The 13,489-nt window shown below is 41.4% G+C and overlaps 1 protein-coding gene and 1 long non-coding RNA gene across 4 annotated transcripts in view; one reads left to right on the top strand and one right to left on the bottom strand.

The window, feature by feature from the left end:
* Positions 1 to 13,489, top strand: part of grid1a (glutamate receptor, ionotropic, delta 1a) — a 261,199-nt gene that overhangs the window by 179,586 nt on the left and 68,124 nt on the right. The gene's annotated exons all lie outside the window — the stretch shown is intronic.
* LOC147163499 (uncharacterized) lies at positions 4,437 to 8,992 on the bottom strand. The gene is made up of 2 exons (XR_015096956.1): positions 8,923 to 8,992; positions 4,437 to 6,019 (listed from the first exon to the last, which is right to left on the bottom strand). It is a non-coding gene; the product is annotated as an uncharacterized LOC147163499 (long non-coding RNA).

Here is a 13,489-nt window from a genome sequence, read left to right as displayed (position 1 = left end):
GTAGGCTTCCTATTCCTGACGTATTTTATTTAGTTTTATCTCATTTTACACCATCCGTCCACCGCAGGCCACCAAGAGTGCTATTCCCACCGAACTCAGCGTGGAGAAAACGTGTAATTGCTTTGAATGATGAATCAATCCAAGGTACGCATAGATACACTCGAATGTAACGACAAGTCAAACGAAATGTCTTTTACAAGTCTGCGGGAGGGCGGAATAATCAAAAGAGATTGTTTTTGTACTCAAAAGACTCGTATTAAAAGCAGGCAAGCTTTTTTTTAACTTGATGAAATGCCGCTTGCTCGTGCGACAATGAAAAACGGGTTTGAAGTTAACGAGCTTTTCATAAATAATTTGCTTTTCATGTAAGTTGCGCTTGGGGTTTAGCAGTATAGCAACGGCGTTTGTGTTCACATCAGTGACGTTAGGACAGGACAGGAATAACGAGCTTGATAATGGTGATCAGCAGCACTCATGAGGGGTGTCATTATGGTCCTAACAGAGAGGTCACTGTTTTTTGTTTTGTTTTTAGCACTGCTTCCTAACCTGCGTGAGTACTTGCCAACCTGCGCCCGCAAACTACAAGAGCTCATTTCATTAATGCGGCTCATTAAGCAAAAGGTCCTCTCCAATTTTGGGCAGTATAAACAAAGTTGAGTGCATGAAGAAACAACTTGATGTTGGAAGGTGATTAGATTGATGTTTTTTTTTTTGTTTTTTTTGTTTGTTTTTTTTCTTTCTTTAGATTGATGTTTGTGATAACGATACTCAGCGCTGAGTGAAACAGTGAACCAGTTGAGCAATTTTTGTCCATGCAGCCATCATTTTTCTATGGCCTCATTAGAATCGCAGGTGAGCCCATCAAATTCCAATATAGTGATTGTTGCCTATTAGCTCTAAATGCCCACTAGAGCCACCTACAGGGTTGGAGTTGAACAGTATTAACATTCAATTTACTACTGCTCACTGCTCAAATACAGATCCATCCATCCATCCATCCATTTTCTATAGCACTTGTCCTCGTTAGCGTAATTAAGTGGAACCAATCCAAGCTAACTTTGGGAGAAAGGTGGCATCTTCCTGGGTTGTTCGCCAGTTACTCTCAGAGCACACAGAAAAAAAACTCACATTCACACCAATGGACTATTTTAGAGAAGGCTGGCGTATCTATCTAGTAGAGAAAGCAAACTCCATACAGGAGTCAAACCCTGATCCTTACAATTGTGAGTCAGACATGCTAACCCCTAGCCCAATATGATAACCGCTTTTTTTAATTCACTTAACACATTTTCAGGAATTGTTTGACTGTTTCGATTGAACTTTTGGAGAGGTACAGCAACATCTGAAAAATGCCCCCCCCCCCCCCCAAAAAAAATAAAAAAAATAAAAAATAAATAAAACTGCAAGGCTAAGTGTGTCTTAGCTCCTATGGCGACTTAGGGATGAGAAAACTCCAGGAAAAAGGATCCAGAACATTTGTTTGTAACAAGTACAGACATTAGAATACATTTGCACATGATGCTGAGACAGGAAATATTATAAAAAGCATAAATGTGCACTGCATGTATGATCAATTATTTGAGCTATTGCAGTACGGAGATTGGACCAAGATGAGATTTTCTTCAATTGTTGCTAAAATGCATACAGCGGACCTCGCCGTATTACATCCCCCGTGGGGAGGTTTACTCCCCTATTCACACATTATTGCTCTTCCTCGGTGGAGGTGAGCTCTTTACTGAGTGCCAGTTATTTGGTAATACTGTTTGTAGGTTCATTATTATTATTATTTATTTTTTTTTTAGCTTGCGCATTGAGTAGCCATTTATTCTTCTGTGTTGCTTCTCGTTAAATTAGAATATCCTAAAAAGAGTCCCTTTCCAAACATTTACGGCTTCACCGCAGTGCATATTTGTCTCCCTGCAGCATCACATGACATGCAATTATACCAAAGCCACAATGCTGTCAGGGGAGCGCAGACCCCGAATGCGTTTGCCTATTCTCCCATGCCGTCTAAAAAATATAAAGGGAGTTACGAGGGTAATTGCAAAGCCAACCACTTGGAAAACAAATACTGAAGTGATTTTTTCCCCCCCCTCCCCTTTTCTAATATGTTGCCTAAACCGCAATGCAAACGAACACTCTTGATAAAATGTTCAATTAAAATGCAGCACGGCCTCTGTGGGGAGCATATAAATGTTGCAGGTATGATGTTTTGCCCCTTTGTTAGTGATACGCATTCATATGCAGCACAATTAATTAATGGCCGTGTGCACATACATATTCATCAGATCTTTTGACGTCTTGTCTGCTGCTATAGGCCAAGACCTTTGAAATATATATTGTATGCATGCATACATTAGTTCCACAAGTTGGCTGGAAAACGGATTATGAAGGAAGTGTGTGGTATTCTATGTATGCATGTGTATGAATTGCATTGACAGGACTAACAGATGTGAAAATGAAAACAAACATTCCTCCATTTTATTTTTATCTCTCCCTTCTTAAAACAAATTTGTCGTTATCATGCCACCTCTTTTCTCATCAGCTACTTATTTAGCTCAAAGCTAACTGCTCTTTAATGGCTTGGTTTCAACAGTGATTCATGCGCAACAAAAACACTCCTCCGTGTCCCACCAAAGGGCACAAACGCTCGCTTTTATCGCTCAGTTGAGGAGCGCGAGCGGGGACGCTCGAGTCGCTGTAATCACGGCGGATTTTGTCCCAAATTATTCAATTAGACTATTCAGACGCCAACAGCACTTCGGCATAGAATTGTGCAGTTTCGAGAGGAGCGCCAGAACCACCGAGGGGCCACGAGTCGAGCCTTTGTAACGCCATTAACGGGCTTTGTTTTGCATGTGGAGTGTTGAAAAGAAATCACTCACCGCTTGTTGCCGTAAATCCCAAAGAGCACTCTTGGTGAGAATCGGCGTAGATGCTAATTTGTTAATGAGCTCAGTAGAACGTGCTTTGACGCCATCATGTGCTGGAATATTCTGCCTACTAGCCAGGGATCTTCAGCAGGGAAGTTGTTATGAAGTTGCGACGCTTTGGAGTCAGCCAGCGCTGTAGACTTCATTTTAAGGTTCTGCTTTTGTTTTTAAATCTTTTAAACGGTCTAAAACTGCCTTACCTCTCTGATCTGCTCCACTCATGCGCTCCTTCCGGATGCCTCAGGTCACATCCTATTGACTTTCAGCACAGCATGAGACTCTGCCCTTATATTAGCATCATGCTACTGGATTTTGACTGATTGCCCACAGATTATTGTGTTCTATTGCTATAAAAAAAAAAAGGAAGCTACCAAAAGAAAGATTAGTGTCTCTTCTTTCATCAGCAAAAATATTTGTATCTGTTTTCGATTCGCAGCAATTAGCATCAGAATATAGCTAAGTTTCCTCATTATTCACAAACCTGTTGAAAATACTGAGGAATACTGCTTGTTGCAACATGGCCCTAGTTGATCTCTTACACTCTGCTGCCATCTGCAGGCGTTTTTTTTTTGTAATAACTACCATTGCTTCAAGCGTTCTCTTCAGCTCAGAGGCTGCATCAAAGCCTTCTGTAACGTATAAATAAATACGTTTTTGGGACCATGGCAATATTTAAAATAGAACGTGTATATATGTTTTTGGGAGCAAATGAGTTCATCATCATTTACGTGTGTTTATTACCCGTGGTTCGTACTACAAAAGGTCCATACTGTAAGGGTCCCTTTTTTAAGAAATACAGTATCCTGGGACTCTTATTTTGCCATATAGGCCTTTATTCTGTCATATAGAAATTGAGTATGGTCCTAACGAGAGTTACTGAATGACACACACGTCTAGTTTTCTCCCATGTCCTGCTCTCTGTTGTTACTTTATATTTTTAGTATATAAAGACTTGAACTTTTCCACTTCCACTTCACTCTGGCTTGAGTCCAAATTCTGCTCCTCCCGTGACACTATAGTTGTTTGTACCCTTGAGGGTACTGCCTCAGTGGCAAGCCATTGGACCCTTAAAGATACAAATTGAGCGCACCTTTTTTTCCCAGCGTATTTACAGTCGTAGCAGTCAGTGCATGTGGGCCAACACTAGCGAGACATTTGTGCTCTGTGTGCTTTTACGTCCAAATCAGGGCAAGCGGATGATAAAAAGTTAGAGTTTAAGGGTCTGCCAGCTGCCACGCTGGTCGTAAAAGAGACATTTTGTGCCTCAGTACAGTCAAAATGTGGACGGCCCCCCGACAGAGCGCACTGTAATCACAGCTACAAAAGCCAGCGAGTAAAAAAGAAGGAAAAAAATCCCAAGCATTGTTTGGCATTTCAAATAAGGACCAACAAGAGTGAAATGTTCTGCTGCCCTTTCGACTTTCCAAACACGACTCTAAGAGAGATTTTGACAAGTAAGACCTTCAACACAAACCAAAACAGCATTTCACTCCTTCAGTTGACTTTGTTGTCTTTTCTATTCATTCTCTCAGTAATGCAGTGCAGTAAACGTCAATTAACTAACAAACTAACAGATCTCGTTGGGTCTCTGCAATGCCTGCCTATGCAGCAAGTGATTAAACAACCAAATCTATCCATTGTTATCTAAATACAGTATTTCTGAAAATGTATCTGTGAGCGCGAGTCTTGAACCGTTATCACCATTTTCATTTTATCGCCCTCACATCGAGCTTTGATCCCACACAGATACATGCAGATAAGCACACCAATTTCTTATTGGATGTCAGCGTAGTGTTTGAGACAGTAGATCATAAATGACTGTTGAACAGGTTGCAAACTTGAAAAATGGAACAGTCCTAAAATGGTTCGGGCCCTACTTGAAGGAAAGGAATTATTTGGTGACCTGAATCTGATATAATAGCCATGATGAGACTTAATTACTCTTAACGGTCTTCTGACTAGACTCGCTCAAAAGAGCATCAGAACGACCACAACGAAGAGATCAGAGCATATCACTCCGGTTCGAAAGTCTTTACACGAGCTCCCAGTTAGCTGTAGAATAGATTTTAAAATTATGCTACTGGTCTATAAATCATGGAATGGTTTGGGTCCTGAATGCATTAAAGAAATGCCAGTAGGGTTGTGAGGTCAGCAGATTTGTGGAGCCCAGAGTTCAAAACAAACATGGTGAAGCAGCATTTAGCTGTTGTGCTGCACCGAAATGGGAAAAGATGGAAAACAGAGTTAGCGCCAAAGTTAGCGCCAAGTGTAAATACTTTTCAATCAAATGTTTTTTGCCTTAGAGCTATCATAAAAGTCTTTTAAAACATTTAAAACTATGTGAAGCACATTGAGCTAGCTTGCTAGCTAATTAAATGTGCTACGAAAATCAAGCTTGCTAATCTGAATAAGGAAATAAACACCGGTCATTTGACAGCTCGATGATGGAAGTGCTGCCTCTGAAAACACCATTGACGCTGAAGGGGCGGGGTCAGCTGTGGCTCATTTGCATTCGACAAAACAGTCATTTCAACCAGAGTGAGACAAACAGATATTTAGTGTGCTTTAACTTTGCATTTTGAAATGGAATGGACTGCTATTTATATAGCAAAGACTGTCATAGCTCATTTGTTAGGACAGTTGTAATGTGTTTTAAATTGTAATAATAATAATAATAATAATAATAAATACTGTACTACTTAAAAGATTGCCACAGTCTGACCTTGAATTTGAGTCGTTGAATGTTCATTCAAATATTAATTTGGAGCTAACAAGTTTCTCTCAGGCAACGTCAATTATAACTATCACTGCCATACCTAGTAAACTTTCCGCTGAGCTCTGCCAGGGAAGTGAAAGCGCGCGGATGGATGCAAATTCATCACAATATGATGTGCCTTCCCATTCAAGCATGCTGCAAAGCCTGATGGGATTCCACGAGGAGGATGAGGAGGCTGTAGAAGGAGAAGCATTATGTGGCTTCAGGCTGCCTAGCAGTGGGTGGCGGTGATGCGGTGCCGGTGCCGGTGCGGGGTGGGAGGAAGCGAGATGGATGAAGAAGCGGTCGTCAGCTGTCCGGGTCGGTCGCCCTGTAGAATCCCCAGCAGAACCTTCTTTTGAAACAGGCCTTTGCAGTCTGCTATTCAAAAAGCAGTAATTGCATCATCTTTCAAGCCCTTTGCCTGCGTCTGACTGGAAGACTGGACCCATTAATCAAACTAATGGAGAAGTAAGTGATTTCAAAATATAGGCTTTGATCACGCACCCGCCATCCGCGCTCTCGCCTCGCTTCGGGTGCCCGTCTCCTCCCCGGCCGCACTTATCTTTTTATTCTCACAGTCCTGAATGTGCCGACGGTCCTTCGCCAGAGATTATCGCTGTATTAGGCTTGTGTTAAGCCGCACAAAACTTTGCTTTTACACAGTCGGGCCCGCTCTCCACTTTTGATTTGGACTTGATTTAAAGCACGGAGCTCAGCGCCAATGTGACTATAGAACGGTCTCTCTCCCTCTTCAAAGCACTGTGGCCTATTAACGAGCACGCATGTGCCAAAGCGTCGCCTTTCAGTTGGCCATATTGATATCCTAAAGAGACAGAAATGCGGGCGCCGGCTATATAAAAAAAAGTGTAACCATTACTCGGGGCTACAAGCTGAGCAAGCTAGCAAATTAGATTCCCTCCCGCAAAGGCATAAATCACTGTTGTGTGAAAACGTCTTAGCATGTTTGATGCAAGCTCCAAATGGTCTGCCAAGAAAACAGCCAAGCACTCGCACGAGTGCTTTATTTATTTGACTAATTTATCGACGGCAAAAAGTGCACGGTTGTTTATTGTGACTTCATGTCTGGCTAAGGCTGTGTTTCAAGAGAGGCATCATACGTGTCACTTTGCAAGCTCTTAGCAGCACGTTGTACACACGCCAACTGAAGTAAGTGCGGCTTTTTGTCACCTTCCCTGCTGACGTCGTGTTTATCGGAGCTTATTTGGACCTTGCGTCAAAGGCTTTACACTCCCACGCCACACACTGGCACCTCTACCGGGCCACACACTGGCACCTCTACCGGGCCACTGTGAAAACATGTCTTGTACATGCAGAATGACGTCCACGCTCATCTGCCAGCCTTCTCTCACCCTTCTTGGGGTTTTTTTTCCCGCCCTCCTGTTTAATATATTTTTTACTAACAATTTTCATAGGTCAATGTGACCCGCTAGTTTCACCATCCAAAAATATAGCATCATATGCAAATTCACCCATCTTCCTTATACACCGTTTATCCTCATTAGAGTCATCATTGAGATTTTCCAGTGAACTTCTAAATAGGGCCCGGACGATTCTGCCAACATTTGCTCTTTATAATTGACAAAAATTTGCTGTTTTTTAAATATTTTTTTTAAACACATTACAACATGACACAAAGGTTGTGATATTCAAACATCTTCCCAAATAATTCTTCCCAAAGTTTAACAAATACTAAAGTACAAGGTATTGTTAAACAGTAAAATGTTTTAAAATGTATATCTTCATATCTTGTATATTGTAAGTATCAAATTACCAACTCAGAACTTATATTATTATCATTTTTCTTTCCTTTGATCCTCCCTCTGGTCTCCTGACAACTTCTGGCGGGACTCTAAGTATCTGGTTATGGTGAAGGGTATGGGATTTTTAAGAGCACAAACTCACGCACAGACACACGCATGTGCGCACGCATAGACACACGCAGGGTGGACATTGTTGGCTAATGTTAGCATTTTATGAGCATAAGGAAGATGTTCACCAAGCAACATTTTTCACTTAACTAGCTGAGTGTGTACTGTTTAGTAAATATGTTTCAAATTTCTGAAAGGTTTTTATTTATATATATATATTTATTTGTATTTTACGATGACAGAGTGGACATGTTAAGCTTGACAACATCTAATTACATACATATGATGACAATTATGAAACACAAATGTAAGGAATTACTCAGCCTCCACTAAAGAAAGACCAAATGCTGGTAGTAAATGTTTTTTAAAGAAACAGTTACCCAATAATAACAGGATGGACAGCGATTTCATGGACATACTGTATGCAAAATGTTCAAAAATGATCTTGGAGCTAGAATACATTTTTAAACTATGAAGTAGGTCAGGATCATATTCATATCACTGACATATTTCATAAAGATACAAATACATTTCAGTGACATTTGGTGTGAAGCTTTGATATCACCAAAAAGACCAATTGATTAACTTGTGGTCATGATCTGGATCATTTTTGTGGCATGGACATACTTAAAATGTAATGAATAAATTTGTAGCGACTAATGCTGAGGTTTGACCCAAGGGCAGATTGATTAACCTTTGATCATGATCTGGATGTCGCCCATATTTAAAATTGGCCGATCTCAAAAAGTTGTGAATGTAAGAGAATTGATGAACTTTTGATAAAGATCAGTTTGGGTGAGGATAGAAAAGGTCGTGACTGAGGTATGAGCTGCCGGCAACAATTTTCTCAATATTAGATCACATTAGATTGCGCAGGTGTACATAATATTACGGCTGCTGAACATGTGCAGTAAATTTTATGTCCGTTATCTCACCTTGCCCTTTTTATGCTCACCTGATGTACTTTTGGAAATACTTCAAAGTGCTGAAAGTCCTTATGGATCGTTTTTAAGTTTTCAAAGTACAACAAAAACATTAACGCCACCACGCATCTGATTGCCACCTTTCGCCCTGCGGGGTGATGATACAGTTACATGGAAAATTACCCCTGAGGCTTAATAACCCTTCCATTAACGGAATGGTCGATTCTCCGCGCTCTTGCTCCAAGGTTACTTACGGAATGTCACAAACCTGGAACTGCTGTCCTTAATGCACAAAACGAATCCCAACCCCCGTCCGTGACATTTCGAAAGAATAAATTAGCAACATTTTGCAATGTGCAACAACTTGTAACGTACTGCGGCAGCGATTACAGCGACGTGACACGTTTGTCTACACCTACTTGCGGCAGTTTTCCTGTCAACTCCTCGGAGATCGCAACCCTCACCTTGAGCAGTGAAGGCGCCTGGAGCCTTTACATGCATTCTATTTTCCTCAAGATCGGCTGTCACAAAGCCAACCTTTTTAAAAGCAAAAAGACATGACAGCCTTTTCACACACCTTTGAAGCGTTTAATGGCAATGTTGCATAATGGCGTCTTGCAACCTTTTCTTGTGCCTTCAAACAATTGTCAGTAATCCGAAAGACGCTGTGGTGAAACGGCATAACAGGAAATTGTAAACGATGAGTATTCTTATCAGGAAGTTAATCATCTCGTACCCTCGTGGTTTTCTTCCCAGAGCCTTGGCTGTAGTTTAGGAGATAATGATCAGATCGCACACAGCCAAACGGCACATTTTATGGAGGAAATGAATGTCCAATTAGGCTTTTCATCCTGGGAAGAGATGTGGCACGACAGAATCTGTATGGCACATCTGTTTAAATTGCAAGTAATTTGTATCCTAAAAGCAGACTGAATACAGATCTCGGGCTGAATGTCACATAAGACAATCTCTCCGCGATAATGGAACTGATACGGTCGACCTTATGTCATCTAGCCACAAATTAAAATTGTCTTAATAAAATGCAAATGACATACTTTCACATTGGCCACACAGTTCTGATCTTATTGTTTCCAATCTTGTCTCAGGCGTTCCCATGGGGAGTTTGGTTTTCCGGGATCTTCCTATATTCCAAAAATATCCGTGTTAGGTTATTTGTAGACTATGAATTGTACGTAGGTGTAAAAGTGAATATGATGTTATCTATATTTGATCTGGGAATGCCTCGGTGTGCCCTGCCTCTTGCCAAAGTCAACTGGGAAAGGATCCAGCTCACCTGCCACCCTAATGAGGACAAGGGGATTATTAAAAAATTGATTAATGGATGAACACTTTGGTCAAAACTCCTCTGGAGTCAAGAAATACAGCAGAGGTCCACAGACTTTCACTTTAAAAGCAGTCAGTTTTGAAGGGGGCTCTTGGGTCTCATGTGTCTTGTATACAGAGACTACATGCAATTTTTGCTGCGTTGAGTTTTGTTAGACGCAACGATTAGTGTTAGTGTTGTGTCAATATGTGTCGGATATGAAACTACCTCCCGCATGTGGTTTCAAGTCGCTTAGTGACAAACGAGCCATCCTTTTTGATGGGCTAAAGATCGGATTTGGGCTGGCAGTCAGAACAAGGCCCAAGACTTAGTTTGCCGACATTATTTCTAATTTTTCAGGCATGCTCCAGTCCAAGTCCAAGACTTTTGGAGGTCAAGACCCAGACAAGACCAAGACTGAGTTTGCCGACATTATTTCAAAATTTTCAGGCATGTTCCAGTCCAAGTCCAAGACTTTTGGAGGTCAAGACCCAGACAAGACCAAGACTGAGTTTGCCGACATTATTTCAAATTTTTCATTTGTCTTCATCCACTGTCTGTGTCCATGCAGTGTGTCACTCCAGGTGACACCGGGAAGGCAGCGCAGCACCTGCTTTCTGCATTTCTCAGTGATCACGGCAGTATGAGCCTGGTTTTGACCAGTCTTGATTGAAAATCTCGATTGCGTGATGTCAGGGACAGAGACAAGACCAAGTAAAAATGCTTTTGAGTCGGAGATGAGATGGAGACCCTTAAAATGCTGTCTTACTACCAGTCCAGAAGTACATGGGGTTCGTTGAACTGTTGCTGACTTGAGACCGACCTGCCCCCTCAAAACAGTCTAATTTCAGATTGTTGATTCTTAATCCTTTGGGGTATTTGGATGGAAACATTTTACAGACATCTTATTAAGACACTTAAGCCCGTATCCCATTGAGGGGCAAAGGTAGCAAAAGTTGATTTCTCATCAGGTTTTTTTCAAGGTTGCAAACATTTGCCAACAGTTTGAACACATTTTGTTTGTTCCAAGTACATTTTGAACATCTGTGTGACAATTGTGAATGTGTTTGCGACCTTGACTGAAGCCTGACGAATTCTGCCGAAAATGTAATATCCGCTAACTTCGCAAACGTTCGTCGCTCAGTGGGATACGGTCTTTCGGACCTATTTTAAAATGTGAAAAAATGCACAATGGCCAAGCCGGGCTATTCCTATTAACATTTAAACCAGCCTGATTGTGACATCAGTTTCACAGATGATAGGCGGGCAGAAATTCCAGAGACCAAATATATACTGTATGTCCCAATTGAAACATGAAGCTGTGCAGGCAGCGTTGTGCGGACTGTCAGTCAGATCCGACCCAGCGGTGCTTCTTCTGAGATCAAGCATGATAGACACGAGGCAACCACGAGGCCTCATCAGCCATGTTTGTCATGTCGGGGCGTGACATTTGGGTGATTGAGAAGCCGCTCCAAGTCTAATGTGATGCTAATGTGTCGGCCCGCCGCACACGTCCCGGCATATCAAAGCCCCACAGTCTATTTCTGGCGGCAAAGAAAATGGAGCAGCCACGTCTTCACGTCGCATCAGCGAAACAAGGTGAAGAGGTCACCTCGCACGTTTTGTCGGCCTCTGCATCCGAGATTTTTCCCGACATTCTTTTCAAGAGGAGCTGACAGATTTCCCCGCTTTTTGGATGCGACCTATCCCTCCCCACGCTGCGACTTGTTACATATTTATATGTTTCCACATAAAACCTGTCTTAACGCTCTCAGGATGCGTTTGCAGTGTGTGAGAGGAAAGTTGTGCGCTTCATTAAAAGATAGGAAGTGTACAAAGTGCTTTCACGGGCTTTTCTCACCTGAAGTCACTGGAGTGGCGCCGGGTAATGGCGACGTGCATTATTCAGATGCATTTAAATAGCATTCTTTTGACCATGGGCTCTCCTTCCTAGTGGCCAGACACATTAAAATATATTAAAATGGCTAACTTTGTTTTCATGTAGTGCTCCTTCTTTGTTTGAATTTGTTTATTCCGTAACCAGGCGCTGACCTTGTTTTGTCCTGGTATACATTACAGACTAACATCTAAAGGTAATAATAAAAGGTCCTAAAATTGTCATGGTGGGCGTGAGTGGTTCAGGGATGGTTGACCCATAACGTAGTTGAACTGGACGTGACAGGACAGGACGAGACATCGTGACTGGACTAATCGCTGCAACTGGACAAGATGTGACTAGACTGGTCGCCATGACTGGACATGACGCGATTAGACTGGTTGCCATGACTTGGCTGAGCGTGGACGACTTGGCTGTGATGAGGACAACTTGGCTGTGACGAGGATGACTTGACTGTGACGAGGATGACTTGACTGTGACGAGGATGACTTGACTGTGACGGGCTTAGCTTTGACAAGCCGAGACGCACAAACTTCCACACATAACGTCAACGTCGACAAACACAACAGACTAAATACACCAACACTTAATGAGACACACCTGAGGAAACACAAGTGGCTGAGGGCACTGATTGGTCACACACTGGGATGGGAAGAAACACACAAGTGGACGTGGTTAGACATAACAAGATGAGGGGAAAGACAAGGAACACAAAACACTGAACACTCAGACAACAAAGAACATGAACATCCAAAATCAAACAAAAACCCAACCCCACAGAACCGAAACGTGACAAAAACCCGATTAAAAATCAATTAAAGCTGGGTGCTTACACTTCTTTTTCATGGCAAATCCCCAAAATGATCATGCAAAAATTAAAAATCTTCATTTAGCATGAGGAGACTTGCTTGAGATTGAGTTTATTTGGGAGAATTCCTTTGTAGGAGTTTGTCAAAGCAACCAAAATGGGTGACTTTCTGTTCATTTTCACCCATAAAATACTTTTTTGTGTATCCTGTTCCAAAAAAATTAGTACATCCAATTTTGTACCGATCGGTGAAACTGACTGGCAAATTTTTAATACTGCCCACAGTCTGTCACCAGGACACACTTGCAAAAAAATTTAGAATTTTAGGTCATGTTGAGACCCCTAAAAACACAATTAATTTGAGGTGAATATAATACACACAGTATTGTGGTTCTAAAAATGCACTTTTATAGCAGTTGGAACCCACATTTAATCAGCTTCTCGTAAAAAATATATTGTTTATTCCATTAATGTCTTTCTCCTGTGAATTAATTAAAAACAATATTATTTGAACTATTGAAAACATGTCTTGTCCTATAACTGTAATTAGACGAGATGAAGGGGGGGGGAAACGGATTTTGGTACGCTTATCATTTTCCTCTCTGTTCGTTATACCGATTCATTACTATCTATCAGCTCGGCAATTGAAGTTAATCATCAAAGATTCACAAGCTAAATTTCCCCCAGGTGAAAGTGTGGAATTTTTACTCAGTGCCTCCCCAAGGGAATCCCTCAGAAATGTAAATTCACCATCTGCTAAGGTGCCTCGATGTGTGTGATGTTTAAATCTTTTTGCAAACACTTGCTGCGCTCAATGATCCACACTTTTTATGTAATAATATTAGCTGGAAAAAAAAAAAAGACTAACAAAAGCTATTGCATAACATTCCAGTAAAAGGGGATTGGGACTGGCCCAGCCCGAAAAAATTAAATTATAAAAATAATAACAATTAAATC

Source organism: Leptonotus elevatus, chromosome 13 (assembly GCF_054856555.1).
Source record: "Leptonotus elevatus isolate MCC_2025b chromosome 13, RoL_Lele_1.0, whole genome shotgun sequence".
Lineage (NCBI taxonomy): Eukaryota > Metazoa > Chordata > Actinopteri > Syngnathiformes > Syngnathidae > Leptonotus > Leptonotus elevatus.
The sequence above is the reverse complement of the archived record's forward strand: the minus strand, read 5'-3'. Positions and strand labels throughout refer to the sequence as shown.